Source organism: Carcharhinus amblyrhynchos, chromosome 9 (genome assembly GCF_965287045.1).
Source record: "Carcharhinus amblyrhynchos chromosome 9, sCarAmb.v2.hapA, whole genome shotgun sequence".
NCBI lineage: Eukaryota > Metazoa > Chordata > Chondrichthyes > Carcharhiniformes > Carcharhinidae > Carcharhinus > Carcharhinus amblyrhynchos.
This window is the reverse complement of record NC_137332.1, coordinates 84,959,241-84,974,880: the sequence shown is the minus strand read 5'-3', so window position 1 is coordinate 84,974,880 and position 15,640 is coordinate 84,959,241. Positions and strand designations below refer to the sequence as shown.

Here is a 15,640-nt window from a genome sequence, read left to right as displayed (position 1 = left end):
GAACATTCTTTCTGAATCTACCCTGTCTAACCCTGTTGGAATTTTATAAGTTTCTATGAGATCCTCTCTCATTCTTTTGAACTCCAGTGAATATAATCTTAACTGACCTAGTCTCTCCTCATATGACAGACCAGGAATCTGCCTGATAAACCTTTGCTGTACTCCCTCTATAGCAAGAACATCCTTCTTCAGATAAGGACACCAAAACTGCACATAATACTCCAAGTGTAGCCTCACCAAGACCCTATACAATTGCAACAAAACATCCCTATCCCTATATTCAAATCCTCTCACTATGCAGGTTAATATGTCATTTGCCTTCTTTACTGCCTGCTGTACTTGTGTGTTTACTTTCAGCGACTGATGCACGAGGACTTCAAGATCTCGTTGAGTATCCAATTTACATCCATTCAAGTAATAATCTATCTTCCTATTATTGCTACCAAAGTGGATAACCTCTTTTCTCCACATTAAACTGCATCTCCCATGCAGATGCCCACACACTCAGCCTTTCCAAATATGCTGAAACATCTCTGCATCCTCCTCACAGCTCACCCTCCGACCCAACTTTGTAACATCTGTAAATTTGGAGCTAATACATTCAGTTCCCGCTTCCAAATCATTAATATATAATGTAAACAATTGGGGCCCTAGCACAAATCCCTGCAGAACCCCACTAGTCATTGACTGCCAATCAGAAAAAGACCCTTTTATGCCAACTCTTTGCTTCCTATCTGCTAATCAGCTTTCTATACACCTCAAGACATTACCTACAATTCCATGTGCTTTAACTTAACATCGTAGTTTGTTCTGTGACATCTTGTTGAAAGCCTTCTGAAAGTCTAAAAGAAACACATACACTAGTTCTCTTTGGCCAACTCTTATCAGTTACATCCTCAAAAAATGTCAGTAGATTCGACAAGCATGATTTCCCTTTTGTAAATCCATGCTGACTTTGGCTGATTATACCATTGCCTTCCAAGTGCTGAGTTATGAAATTTTTTTGAGATGTTTTCCAAAACTACCTCCTGGATTAAGTTTTTGGCATTCTCTTTCTTATGCCTCAGTATCAAAATGCTTTTATCAATATCACCCTAGTTAAGCTTCATAGGAAATTTTACTCTGTTGAATATAAGATATAAGTATCTGTAGTACTAGCTATATTATTCAGTGATTTATTACAGATTGGTGAGGTACATGAATGCCGAACTTTATAAATAGATGCATCTTTTTTTTTGTTTACTTTATTCCAATCCAATCAAGTCAAATTAAAGTTAATTCAGAGTCCCAACAAGTTGGGACATTCCGATCCAAGCTGGCAAGACAGGGCTCTCACCTCCTGTCTTGGGCTTGATCTACATGATCCAAGCTGATTGGAGTAGGTGTAGCTCCTCCCCCAAGGCTTGATCTTATCTGCATCCTAGCCAAAAGGCCAAGATGCCGCTTTAAAAAATTGCTTCAAATGAAGCTGAAATGTAACCTAATGACTTCAACCAAGTGCAGCATGTCGATACGACACTTGATCTTAGCCAAAAGGCTATAGAAAAAAGCTCCAATATGTCTCTAACCATGGAGCAGCATTGATCTTAGCCAAAGTAGTGTTGAAGTTTTAGAAAACACTCATTTGCTTCAACTAGAGTATTGTGTCCATTCTGGGCACTACACATTAAGAAAGATGTGAGGACATTGGAAAGGGTGTAGAGAATATTTTCAAGAACGGTTCCAGTAATTAAGGTTTTTTATGAGGATAGATTAGCAAAGCTGAAGTTTTCTCTTTAGAGAATAGGCCATTGGAAGGTTTGATAGAGATGTTCAAAATCAAAGGCAAAGTAGATTGGAAGAAATTATTCCTATTGCTGGAAGGGTTTAGAACCAGAGAACACCAATTTAAGTTGATTGACAAACGAAGCAATGGTTGCATGGGGGAAAACTTTTAAGCAGCAAATGCTTAGGATTAGGAATGCACTGCCTGGAAGTGTGGTGGAGGCAGATTCAATTGTGGTTTTTAAAAGGGAATTGAATCTGAAGAAAAATAATTTACGGACTGCAGGGAAAAGGCAAGGGGCGGGACAAGCTGAGTAGCCCTTACAGAGCTGGTAATGGGCTGAATTACCTCTTTCTATATTGCAACCATTCTATTGGTCTCCGTTTACTGTAGCATCTAAATATTTAAACTCTTCTGTGACAAACTGAATTTGTTGCCACGGAGCCTAGATGTACTGAAATAACTCCCATGAAGCTGGTGTCACTTCATAAATTCCAGATTTATTTACAATTGTTAGTAATAGTGCAAATGATAACGTTTTCACCTTCACATGTCTGGGACTTTTTACTCCCCCCCAATCCCCACCTTCTGTTTTCTTCTTCGTGGGGAAGTTTTGTGTGTGGCTGAAGAAAACCTAGGTGAAGGTCCAAACCCTACAGTACTTGCAAGCACAATATAAGCAGGTGGGATAAATCAAGAGACTGTCTGAAAATCATATTAAAAAGGCAAAAGGAAGCTTTTTGAAAAAACAAACTATAGTATTAGACACGACATGATCATAATGCAAGGGGACTGCAGAAAGATGTGTTGTATGCAATGCAGCATGTTTTCGGCTTAGCAACCTACCATATGCAAATTTTCTTATATCCCATCCAACAATTAAAAATATGACCCCAGATGTGTAAACAATACTTGGTTCTTGGGTAGAACTGCGTTTCATGGACCTAAAGCCATGATTATAGCTCTGGTTGGGATGAAAATTCTCATGAACTCCTAGGCCAAAGGCCTGCATCATTTTAACTCCAGCACCTGTTTTAAAGTTGTTCAATTTCTGTCATCAGCCCCAAGCCAGGGGAGTGATGTCATGTTAAATCAGTGTTCTCTGGTTCTCAACCCTTCTGCCAATGGGAATAGTTTCTTCCAATCTACTTTTTTCTTTGATTTTGAACACCCCTATCAAATTTCTCAATGTTTAGTGGGCAAAAGTGGAGCAGCAAAAGAGCAAAATTCCTGGACCATTTCTAACCCAATTGCTTTTTCAGATGACTTGGGTGTCAAGGCTATATGAACCACACGTGTTGGAGTTAAAATTGGGTCATCAGAGGTTGACATTTATGAGGCCCCCTGTTAGGAGGTAAAATTATCAGTTCCAAGGCAGTGGATTCTGTCTTGTTGTCATTTTACTGTCTGACCTCAACATCATTTATGTTAGGTGGGCAGGTTTAATATTTGCATTATAGAGTAACTGAGGAGACGTGTTTTGTATGAAGGCAGAAAGGGAGCTTACCCAAGGGAACTTTACCTGGAAGAAGTTTAAAAGTGATAGCTTAGTTGGTTGCACTCCCACCAGTCAGAAGGTTGTAGAATCAAATTCTCTTCCAGCACATAACCTTGGCTTGTACTTCAGTGCAGCAGTGAAGGAATGTTACCTGATTGAAATAGGATGAAATTTAAAAACAAAGATGCAGCTGATTATTCAAATGAGCAAAAACACTTTGGAAGAAAAGAAGAATGTTTTTGAGTGTTTTGGTCAATGTTCACCCTTGATTCAATACTACACGAACAGATAAGTGGGTACTTCATTTCATTGCAGTTTGTGTAATCTTGCTGCATACAAATTTGTGGTTATGTTTGTCTACAAAAAACAGTTACGTAAGAACATAAGAAATAGGAGCAGGAGTAGGCCATCTAGTCCTTCAACCCTGCCCCGCCATTCAATAAGATCATGAAGTGGATCAGTTCCACTTTCCCGCTTTCTCCCCATAACCCTTAATTCCCTTGTCTTTCAGAAATCTATCTACTCATGACTTAAATATATTCAGCGAGGTAGCCTCCACCACTTCAACGGGCAGAGAAATCCAGAGATTCACCACCCTTTGAGTGAAGAAGTTCCTCCTCAACTTCATTCTAAACTGCCCCCCCCCCCACTTATTTTGAGGCTGTGCCCTCTAGTTCTGCTATCCTTTCTAAGCGGAAAGAATCTCTCTACCTCTACCCTATCTAGCCCCTTCATTATCTTGTAAGTGTCTATAAGATCCCCCCTCAGCCTTCTAAACTCTAACGAGTACAGGCCCAGTCTATTCAATCTCTCTTCATAAGCTAACCCCCTCATCTCTGGTATCAGCCTGGTGAACCTTCTCCGCACTCCCTCCAAGGCCAATAGATCCTTTTGCAAATAAGGGGACCAATTCCCTGTGTGCAGTTACTCCAGTTGCGGCCTCACCAGTGCTCTGTACAGTTGCAGCAAGACCTCTCTGCTTTTATATTCTATCCCCCTCGCTATAAAGGCCAACATTCCATTGCCTTCTTGATCACCTGCTGCACCTGCAGACTGAGTTTTTGCAATTCGTGCACAAGGATCCCCAGGTCCCTCTGCACTGTAGCATGCTGCAGCTTTTCACCCTTTAAATAATAATCCCTCCTCCTATTATTTTTACCAAAGTGAATACCTCACATTTACTAACGTTATACTCCATCTGCCAGGCTCTCGCCCACTCACTCAGCCTATCCAGATCTCTCTGCAGACTTTCTGCGCCCTCCACGCAATTCGCTTTTCCACTCATCTTCGTGTCATCAGCAAATTTTGTTACCCTACACTCAGCCCCCTCCTCCAGATCGTCTATGTAAATGGTAAACAGTTGAGGCTCCAGCACCGATCCCTGCAGCACTCCATTAGTCACCAACTGCCAATCAGAAAAACACCCATTGATTCCAACTCTCTGCTTCCTGTTAGATAACCAATCCTCAATCCACACTAACACTTTACCCCAACTCTGTGTACCCTAACCTTCTGCAGCAACCTTTTGTGAGGCACCTTATCGAACGCTTCTGGAAATCTAAAAACACCACATCCACCAGTTCCCCTCTGTCTACCGCACTTGTCACATCTTCATAGAAATCCAATAAATTCATTAAACACAACTTCCCCTTCACAAATCCATGCTGCGTCTGCTTGATCAAACCGTTCTTTTCTAGGTGTCTTGCTATTTCTTCTTTGATGATGGATTCTAGCATTTTTCCAACTATGGACATTAAGCTAACTGGCCTATAATTCCCTGCCTTTTGTCTGCTACCTTTTTTAAACAGTGCCATAACATTAGCTGTTTTCCAATCCTCTGGCACTTCCCCAGAGTCCAACAAAATTTGATTAATAATTACTAAGGCATCTGCTATTACTTCTGCCATTTCTTTCAGAATCCTGGGATGCATTCCATCCGGTCCAGAGGACTTGTCTACCTTCAGTCCCGTTAGTCTAACAAGCACTACCTCTCTAGTGACAGTAATTGTATTAAGGACTTCATCTCCTACCATCCCTCTATCTTTAATATTCGGTAAACTATTTGTGTCCTCCTCTGTGAAGACCGACACAAAAAACTTATTTAAAGTCTCAGCCATTTCCTCGTTACCCACCGTTAAATCCCCCCTCTCGTCCTCCAAGGGTCCAACATCCACTCTAGCCAGTCTCTTCTTTATATATTTGTAAAAATTTTTACTATCATTTTTTATATTTAGAGCTAGTTTAGTTTCATACTCTATCTTTCCTTTTTTTATTGCTTTCTTAGTCATTATTTGTTTTTTTAAAATCTTTCCCAATCTTCTAATTCCCCACAATTTTTAGCCAATTACGCATCGGCTTTTAATTTAATGCTCTCCTTTATTTCCTTTGATAACCACGGCTGGTTATCAGTCTTACAGTCCTTCTTTACCATCGGAATATATTTCTGCTGAGTACCGAAAAAGATCTCCTTAAAAATCCTCCACTGTTCCTCAGCTGTCCTACCAACCAATCTGTGCCCCCAATCTACATTAGCCAATTCCACCCTCATCTTATCATACTCCCCTCTGTTCAAACAGAGGATGCTGGTTTAGGACCCTACTTTCTCATCCTCCATCTGCATCAGAAATTCAACCATACTATATCACTCCTCAAAAAGAAATTAATTGACTCTACCTCAAAAAGAAATTAATTGACTTTAATGTGCTTTGTAATGTTCTGGGTGCATGGAAGCTGGTGTAAAAATGAAAGTTTTAAATCAAACGATGTAAAACGACGTCAAGAAAGTAAAAAGATGAAGATGAGACTAAGAGTAGTCAAAATTCAGGCAGGGATGATAATCATTGGTTGAAATTGAAAAAAAATTAAGAAATTGCGTCATTTTGAAGAATGAAAGCAACAATATTTGCATTGCCCCATTGAAAGAGATTACGATGTGGCAATTCTCACAATGTACTTTGCTGACTGGAAATGTTTAAATCATAGTTGAAGAATAACGGCCAATTTAATGTACGGGAAGAAAGCAGGAAAACTATCAACTCCTCAAAAGAGAGCAAGTTATCTGTGTGTGTATGTGGTAGTGGTGGTGAGGAGAGGAAGCAGCACTTCTGGGTCCCATCTTATTATTGTGGTTCTTTTCCAGCAGACTGTGAATAAGGAGTAGGATCACTAATTGAGAAGCTTTACTGTGGTAATGCTGCCCTGGCTAATTCAGTGGAGTGGGTTATAATCTGTACCCTTCGTCTTAGTATCCTGGACAACACAGAAGGAAGCCAATTGGTCCAATATGTTCCTGCCAGCCCTCTGCAAGACTAACTCAACTGCCCAACACCCGCCCCCACCACCCCAGCCTCACACCTTTCTCCTGTATCAATGCAAACTATTTATCTTGGCCTGTGTTACTATCAAAACATCTTATTTAAATTTGTGCGTGCATGAAAATTATAAAATTATCAACTGCAGAGTTTGATTTTTAATAAAAATAATTTGTGCCTGGGGGAGGTGATTGGTTTTAACATCACAAATCAATTTAAATCTGACTAGGGAGACTACACTGTGTTTTCTTGTTTCTTCTTGTTTCTTCTGTTATATCATCCCAAGAGCCTTTTCTTACTGTTAGACAAAGGGTGTTTTGAAAGGCAACTTTGACCTACCAGTGTTTGATAGTTAAAATAATGGCATTCCAATTCTGCAACTTTTATATTCATCAACTTATGATTCCTGAGGAACCACCTCGAAGCACCAGTGATTGACTTATCTCCATGTGGAAATCTCTTTCATATTGTTTCAGGAAACATTTAAATGAATGGAATTAATACCTCATTGCTCTGACATTATATATCTCACCTGTTATTTATCTTGGTACCAAGATATCAATTTGTTCACTGACTGTAAACACATTATGAAGTTTAGTTTCCAAATACCCATTTATGTATGTATTTTGTCTGCCACCCCAGATGAAAGTCCATGAGTAGAATTTTCTATTACATTAGCTATGTGCCGCTTTCAACAAGAAAAGCAGAGATTAGCTCACCAGCAGTGTTGGTGAGATATCTTGCCACATTTTTAGGCACTCAGTAAAAAACAAATTTTGAGTTTCATGCTGTGCCCATGGTGTGCTGACTCTGATTCACCCACCCTGGTATCACTTCAACCAGGGGAATTCTGTTTATACACTTCCTCAACACTGCATTGCTCCTACTGCAAGTCCAGCCAGGAGGATGGCTGCGAGGTAGAAAGCACCAAGGTTCTCAAAGGGAGTACTGAGCAGAATGCTGGATGAGGTGAAGCAGAGATGGGGCTTTCTGTACCTGCAGGTGGGCAGAAGACCTGTGAGCAAGTTCACCAGCCCAGCATGGGAGGCCTGTAAGCGCAAGCTCACTACATAAGAGGATAGGAATTCAATGCAGAAAGAGGATGAATGACCTCCTTCATGCAACTAGGACAAATCATTCTTGCCATTTCTCAACACCCAACCACTCACATACCGATCACTCTTCCACTGGGACCTCATTCACTGCCACCTCACGGGACCCCACTACTCGACAGCACATACACCTGCCTTGCTAGCCTCATGTGAGATCTGTCTCTTCTATCCTTATGTCCCTGCCATGCACTAATGCAGGTAAATCAGTTGAGCAGATCAGTCCATCCTCCAGTAGGGCACTGGTGATCACTGAAAAGAGCAGCTCTGATGATGAATTTCAGACATTTGCATGGAAGAGACATCACAGCTGTCACTTGTACCCTCCACCAATGCAGAGACTCAAACCTCAGTGGGAATAATCAGTAGGCTGGCTTTTGGGACACTGAATGATGAGAATCTCACTTTTGATGATCCACAGCAGACAGAAACAGGGATGTCTCAGGGATATGGCATTCAGAAGATTTCTGGAGGCCAGGACACAGTTGAGTCCCAGTCAGATGACATGCCTCTGGACTTGGTCATACTTCAATTGCTGGAATTATAAAGGTAGAGTTGTAATCATCAGGAAAAGATGTCAATTCCACTCCTCTGACTACAAGGCCAATTGGGAGTGACTGAACGTCTTATGTCTAATGAGATGGTGCCGGCCCTCCAAAGCAACAAGGCCAGCACAGCAAGGTAGCACCTGCAGTGGAGACATTGGTGCAAAATGTTCATTCCAGGATGGGGAATGTTTAGTGCATGGTTCAGACCATGAATACCACAGTTCAGGGCATCAACTGCATGGTTCAGGCACTTGTGGGCATCCATGAGTTGATCCTATGGAGGAACACAATTGCCCTCAGGCACCCATAGGGAGAAAGATCATCTAGTGCAATACACAGCCCTCTCACTAAGAGACCCTAGGGTATCCAGCCTTTCTGACTCCCCTCTTCCTGTGACTGACACAGCTGCAGCCCTGCATACCTAGGAGGATGGCATCACCACACTTGTGCTGCCTGAAAGCAAGCTGGGACTCTCCAGATCCTGACCCTCCAGAGGACAGCTGCCAAGTTCATCTCAAGCACATGGCAGACATCAGGCCAGGCTGCCTCCACCTCAGCTGTGGATCTTGGAATAAACACCAAGACATAACTGCATGATTTAGGTAAAGAAATTATAGTATTACAGTGTGGGCATGGGTAATTTTTACATCTTGAACATTGTTAGTATGTGAGTACCTATGTTATGTATTAAGAATCATTTGTTAACATAGAACATAGAACATAGAACATTACAGCGCAGAACAGGCCCTTCGGCCCATGATGCTGCGCCGACCAGTTAAAAAACAATGACCCACTAACCTAAACCAATCCCTTTTCATCCATAAACCTATCCACGGATCTCTTAAACGCCCCCAAACTAGGCGCATTTACAACTGCAGCAGGCAGGGCATTCCAATCCCTCACCACCCTCTGGGTAAAGAACCTACTCCTGACATCCGTCCTATAACTACCCCCCCTTAATTTAAAGCCATGCCCCCTCGTGCTTCTCCATCCGAGGAAAAAGGCTAACACTATCCACCCTATCTAAACCTCTAATCATCTTATATGTTTCAATAAGATCCCCTCTTAGCCGCCTTCTTTCTAGCGAAAACAACCCCAAATCCCTCAGTCTCTCCTCATAGGACCTCCCCTCCATACCAGGCAACATCCTCGTAAACCTCCTCTGCACCCTCTCCAAAGCCTCCACATCCTTCCTATAATGTGGGGACCAGAACTGCACACAATACTCCAAGTGCGGCCGCACCAGAGTTGTGTACAGTTGCAACATGACGCTGTGACTCCTAAATTCAATCCCCCTACCAATAAACGCCAAGACACCATATGCCTTCTTAACAACCTTATCTACTTGATTCCCAACTTTCAGGGATCTATGTACACATACACCTAGATCCCTCTGTTCATCCACACTATTCAGAGTCCTCCCGTTAGCCCTATACTCGACACATCTGTTATTCCTACCAAAGTGAATTACCTCACACTTCTCCGCATTAAACTCCATCCGCCACCTCTCGGCCCAGCTCTGCAACCTGTCTAAGTCTCCCTGCAAACTATGACACCCTTCCTCACAATCTACCACACCTCCGACTTTGGTGTCATCAGCAAATTTACTAATCCACCCAACTATACCCTCATCCAGATCATTAATAAAAATTACAAACAGCAGTGGCCCCAAAACAGATCCCTGAGGCACACCACTTGTAACTGAACTCCATGACGAATATTTACCATCAACCACCACCCTCTGTCTCCTATCTGCTAGCCAATTCCTGATCCAATTTCCTAGATTACCCTCAATCCCATACATCTGCATTTTCTGCAGAAGCCTACCATGGTGAACCTTATCAAACGCCTTACTAAAATCCATATATACCACGTCAACTGCCTTACCCCCATCCACCTCTTTGGTCACTTTCTCAAAAAACTCAATAAGGTTAGTAAGGCACGACCTACCCGCTACAAAACCATGCTGACTATCTCCAATCAATTCATTGCTCTCCAAATAACTATAAATCCTATCCCTAATAATTTTTTCTAAAACCTTGCTCATAACAGAAGTAAGACTCACCGGTCTATAATTCCCGGGGAAGTCTCTGTTCCCCTTCTTAAACAATGGGACAACATTCGCTATCCTCCAATCTTCCGGTACTATACCTGAGACCAACGACGACCTGAAGATCAGAGCCAGAGGCTCTGCAATCACCTCTCTTGCCTCCCAGAGAATCCTAGGGTAAATCCCGTCTGGACCAGGGGACTTATCTATTTTCAAACCCTCAAGAATATCCAGCACATCCCCCTTATCAACTGCAATACTGTCTAGTTTACACCCCTGCAACCCAGTGTTCTCCTCAGCTACATTCATGTCCCCCTGCGTGAACACTGAAGAGAAATATTGGTTCAATGCCTCTCCAATCTCTTCCGGTTCCACACACAACTTCCCTCTGCTGTCTGTAACTGGTCCTAATCTTGCCCTAACCAACCTTCTGTTCTTAACATACCTATAGAACGCCTTAGGATTCTCCTTAATCCTATCAGCCAAAGTCTTCTCATGTCCTCTTTTAGCCCTTCTTAACTCACTCTTCACCTCCCTCCTAGCCAATCTAAAGCTTTCTAGTGCACTACCTGAGCCCTCAAGTCTCATCCGAACATCAGCCTCCTTTTTCTTTTTAACCAACGAATCAACTTTTTTAGTGCACCACGGTTCCCTAGCTCTACCAATTCCTCCTTGCCTGACAGGAACATACCTATCAAGGACTCGCAGTAGCTGCTCCTTGAAAAAACTCCACATTTCGGACGTTCCCAGTCCCTGTAGTCTCCTAGTCCAACCTATGCTTCCTAATTCTCTCCTAATAGCCTCATAATTACCCTTCCCCCAGCTAAAACTACTGACCCGAGGTTCATGCCTATCCCTTTCCATCACTAAGGTGAACATAACATAACCACTATCACCAAAACGCACACCAACTTCCAAGTCTAGCACCTGGTCTGGCTCATTTCCCAGCACCAAATCCAATATAGCCTCACCTCTAGTTGGCCTATCTACATACTGAGTCAAAAAACCTTCCTGCACGCTTTGTACAAAAACTGATCCCTCTTTGTGCCTCCCCTTCTCATCTCATTGTTGCATGCCCTGCCATCTGTCACTTTCAGGCTGGATGACCAACCAGTCTGCAAGCATGTCAGCTGATTCCCTTACGTGCCACCCAGCTAAAGAGAGCACCACCCTTCATCCCAACCCCCTCGACTCCCCCCACTCCTGCCACCTTCCATTAAGGTCACTATCAGCCCAGTTATTTGGGGGAAGTCTGAACTCACCACAAATAATCCAGTGGCTATATCATTGTGAGAGCCATTCCTCTGCCACCATTAACAAAGATCTTCATTGGCACCCCTGACTAGAAAGGAGCCTGCATCAGCAGAGATGGGTCTGTCTCTATATCATCACCCTTAAATTACCCTTAAATTACCCTATCATGGGCTGCCTTAGCCAGGTGGGTGTTAGGCGTTCACAATAGATCATTGAGGAGCAATGCTCTGTCCTCACTGTAAGTCATCATTATTCTCTTTCAGCATCTGGACAATGGACATCTGTACTCTCCCCAATTTTGGGGCTTTGGTGGTGCAGCCACCACACAGTGAGGAGGGCATCACCCATGATGTGACCTCAGTGCCCATTCTAGTCCTGGGCATCTTTGAAGAGAGAAGTTATCAGAGCATCCTGAGCTCTCCTCTGATTCAGGGCCTTGTCATTGCTTCCTCTGCCACCTTTGGTGGGTTCCCCCTTGGCATCCTCCTCAATGTCCTTCTCATCATTGGAGAAGTGCTGGTTCATCTCCTCCTATGCCAGCTCCTCACCCTGTTGCAGTACCGGGTTGTGGAGGGCGCAGCACAGCACAATGATGCATGAAACTCTCTGGGAACAATACTAGAGGGCTCCACCTGACTGGTGTAGGCACTGAAACCACAGCTTCAGATCTCTATTGCATTCTGTAACCATTACACTTCTGACTTGCACCATTTATATGGTGGACAGGCTTTGGGGAGTTAGGAGGTGAGTTACTTGCCACAGGATTCCTAGCTTTTGATCTGCTCTTGTAGCCACAGTATTTATTTGGTTTGGCCAGTTCAGTTTCCAGTCAATGATAATAGTCAGGATATTGACAGTGGGGGATTCAGCTATGGTCATGCCATTGAATGCCCATCCAGCCCCTGGTGCATTCCACTGATGGTCAATGACTGCTGTGCTTGCTTTCACAAGCTTTGCGCTCCATTCTCTTACTACCTTCTACACTGGCCAAACATGGGCCTCTCCCCTCTATGTGTGCCAGCTGGGCATCTACCTCAGGTACCCTCTTTGGCTCTCAGGTCTCCCTAAGCATGAACTCATGAGACCCCTGGGGCTAATTGCAGGATCCTATGCATCAACCTTCTTTGGGAGGAGTCTGGGTGTGGTCTGGGTATACCACCACGGTAAATGGTTAATTTGAATTTCATAAAATCCCCAGTTCCAGAAACCAGCACCCCCCCAACCCCCGACCTTTCCAAAGTATCAGGACTATCTCTCAGGTCACAGTTCTACTCCCACCCACCCAACAACAAAGGAGTCCCATTATGGGGTTGGCCTTTCGAGCTGCCATTCAACCCTATGACCGACCCCCTCCCTGCCCATGGGGTGGCTGGTGCCCTCTCTCCCATGTTGCACTGGTGAGGCTCGAAAATGCAACTGGAGGGGCAGTTATGGCTGGACTGCCCACTAGTGAGATGTTAATGTATTGAAATGAGTTTCTTACCCTTCCTGTGCAGGAACCTCTTATGTCACTGATGGTGGGGGAGAAGAGCAATCTCACCAGCAATTGTTTTCTGGTTATCACAATTGCACCCACGTAACCACAGGCCACCGTGCTGAATGTGGGAACAAAATCCCATCCATGATTTCTATTTAATTTTTTCCTCTTCACTTTTGCTTTTTTGCTTTACTGTTCCTGACATTGTGTTTCCTTTTGTTTTTCCACTTTGGGTGTTCTACTTGTACAAACCCCTAACCTTCAGTATTCATTGTCTTTCCTAGCACACATCCGTATCAGCATTAAGACTATTTCCATTTCTTTAACAATGCCTGATTCTGTCCTTACCTTCGCCCCTCTGGTGTTGAAACCCACATCTGTCCCTTTGTTACTTGTACAATAATAGGAAGTTTATTGCACATAAAGAGGCCACTTGGCCCATTGTAAAGACTTGACCATTCTAGATTCCTGGCTGGCCTCCCATGTTCTATCTTTCATAAATTTTGAAACAATTTTAAAAACTCTGTTGCCCATGTCCTAAATTGCACCATGTCTCACCCACTCATCATCCCTCTGGCTCACTGGTTTATACTGGCTCTTGGTTTGGGTTTTAGAATTGTCATCCTTGCTTTTAAATGCCTCTAGGACCTCACCCCTCCTGATATCTTTAAAAAAGTACTTGCATTTATATTGTGCCTTTCACAACCATGGAATGTTTCAAAGGGCTTACAGCCAATGAGGTACTTTTGAACTGTTGTAGTGTAGGAAACATTACATACAGCCTTACAATTCCCCAAGATCTCTTTGCTCTGCCAATTTTGGCCTGTTGAGCATTCTCCATTTTAGTTGCTCCACTACGAATGATTTGCCTGCTGCCGTCAAGCTTTAACCTCTGGAATTCTCTCCTTAATACATTCTACCTCTTGTTCCTACTTTAAGATACTGCTTAAAATCTTACCTTTTGAGTTAGTTTTTGGTTACCAGGTCTAATATGTTGACATGTGGTTTGGTCACATTTTGTTTGATAGTATTTATCAAGTGCATTGGGATGTTTTAAAATACAAATAAAAGTCGAAATTGTTGGAAAGTCCAGCAGGTCTGACAGCATCAGTGGAATAGAAAGAGTTAACATTTTCGATCATATATGATGCTTCTTCAGAACTTAGATGTGGAGCGTTATTTCTGTTTCTCTTCTACAGATGCTGTCAGATCTGCTGAGATTTACAGCAGTTTTTATTTCAGGTATCCAGCATCTGCAGTATTTTGCTTTGCTATGAATACAAATTGTAATGAAAGTTTTTGATGCCTTTCAAAATATTAAAAATCTTTCATTGATGTGCATTTTGTTTTGCACTTTTTCCTGGCGTTTTTGAAGGAAACTCCTCAGGTAAAATAGCCACACTGTAATTAACCCTTTCTGTCTGGTTGGACACCACCAGAGGCAGGAGGGTGCCATTACACCGTGACAGGTTTACATAGGCCGTTCTCATTATAAATGCGACCACAGACATTTATGAAAGTAAGTATGCGATTAATTTATATTGGTATACATTCTGGCAGTGGCCCCTGTTACAGTGAAACCTACCTTAGTTCTTAACTTAGTGCCAATGCATATGTGCAATAGAGGAACTAGTTTTGTTTCGGAGGAATAATTTGACGTTAAAATATGAGCAAAGGAGAAAAATGCACGTCAGCTCGGCCAGCATCCCTAAGCGGATGGAGGGGCGAAATTGATCAAGTGACAATGGTCTGCCAGTGTGTCCATCGGAAAAGGAACGAGTGCACTGGGCTGTGGATAATCTCTCTATTTGGTGGTTTCCACTTGCTGCCAGCGAAGCAGGAAGCACAGCAGGATCAGGGATCGGCTGCTGGAGAGGGTTATGCTGGCAGTCTAAGGGTCACATCAAACCTGCGGCCAGCGCGCTGCCGCAACTGTCAACGGCGGGAGAGAGAGAGCGCGCGGCGCCAACCGACACGGCGCGAGCCAGGAGCAGGCGGTGAGTGAGGCTGGGGCCGGGGCCCAGGAGAGGCCTGCGCGCGCGCGGCCGGGCGGGAGGGAGGCCTCGGGCCAGAGTCCGACATGTCGCTGCGAAGTGATGCTTCCATTCTCGCTACTCGACAGGCCCATACTCACTTGAAACTGTAAGTCAATGCGACCGCTCCATCCTCAACCCAATCAGCGGCCGCAACCGCCCTCCTCAACACCATCCCCAGTCCCCCTCAAACCCTTCCCACTTCCCCCCTCCCCCACTTCCCCCCTCCCCCCACTTCCCCCCCTCCCCCACTTCCCCCCACTTCCCCCCCTCCCCCACTTCCCCCCTCCTCCTCCCCACTTCCCCCCTCCTCCTCCCCCCACTTCCCCCTCCTCCTCCCCCCACTTCCCCCCTCCTCCTCCCCCCACCTCCCCTCCTTCCCCCCCTCCTCCCCCACTTCCCTCCTCCTCCCCCCCTCCTCCCCCCACTTCCCCCCTCCCCCCTCCCTCCCCCCACTTCCCCCCTCCCCCTCCTCCCCCACTTCCCCCCCTCCCTCCTCCCCCCACTTCCCCCCCTCCCCCTCCTCCCCCCACCTTCCCACCTCCTCCCAACTTCCCCCCCTCCCCCCTCCCCCCTCCCTCCCCCCACATTCCCC

At 44.2% G+C, this 15,640-nt stretch overlaps 1 long non-coding RNA gene across 1 annotated transcript in view; it reads right to left on the bottom strand.

Moving 5' to 3' along the window:
- The window catches only part of LOC145348461 (uncharacterized), a 66,659-nt gene extending 51,437 nt beyond the window's left edge, over window positions 1-15,222 (bottom strand). The window contains exons 1-2 of the long non-coding RNA XR_013887940.1: window positions 15,147-15,222; window positions 3,288-3,414 (exon numbers count right to left, since the gene is read on the bottom strand). This is a non-coding gene — a long non-coding RNA (uncharacterized LOC145348461). The remainder of the gene's footprint in view (window positions 1-3,287; window positions 3,415-15,146) is intronic.
- Window positions 15,223-15,640: the final 418 nt, after the last annotated feature.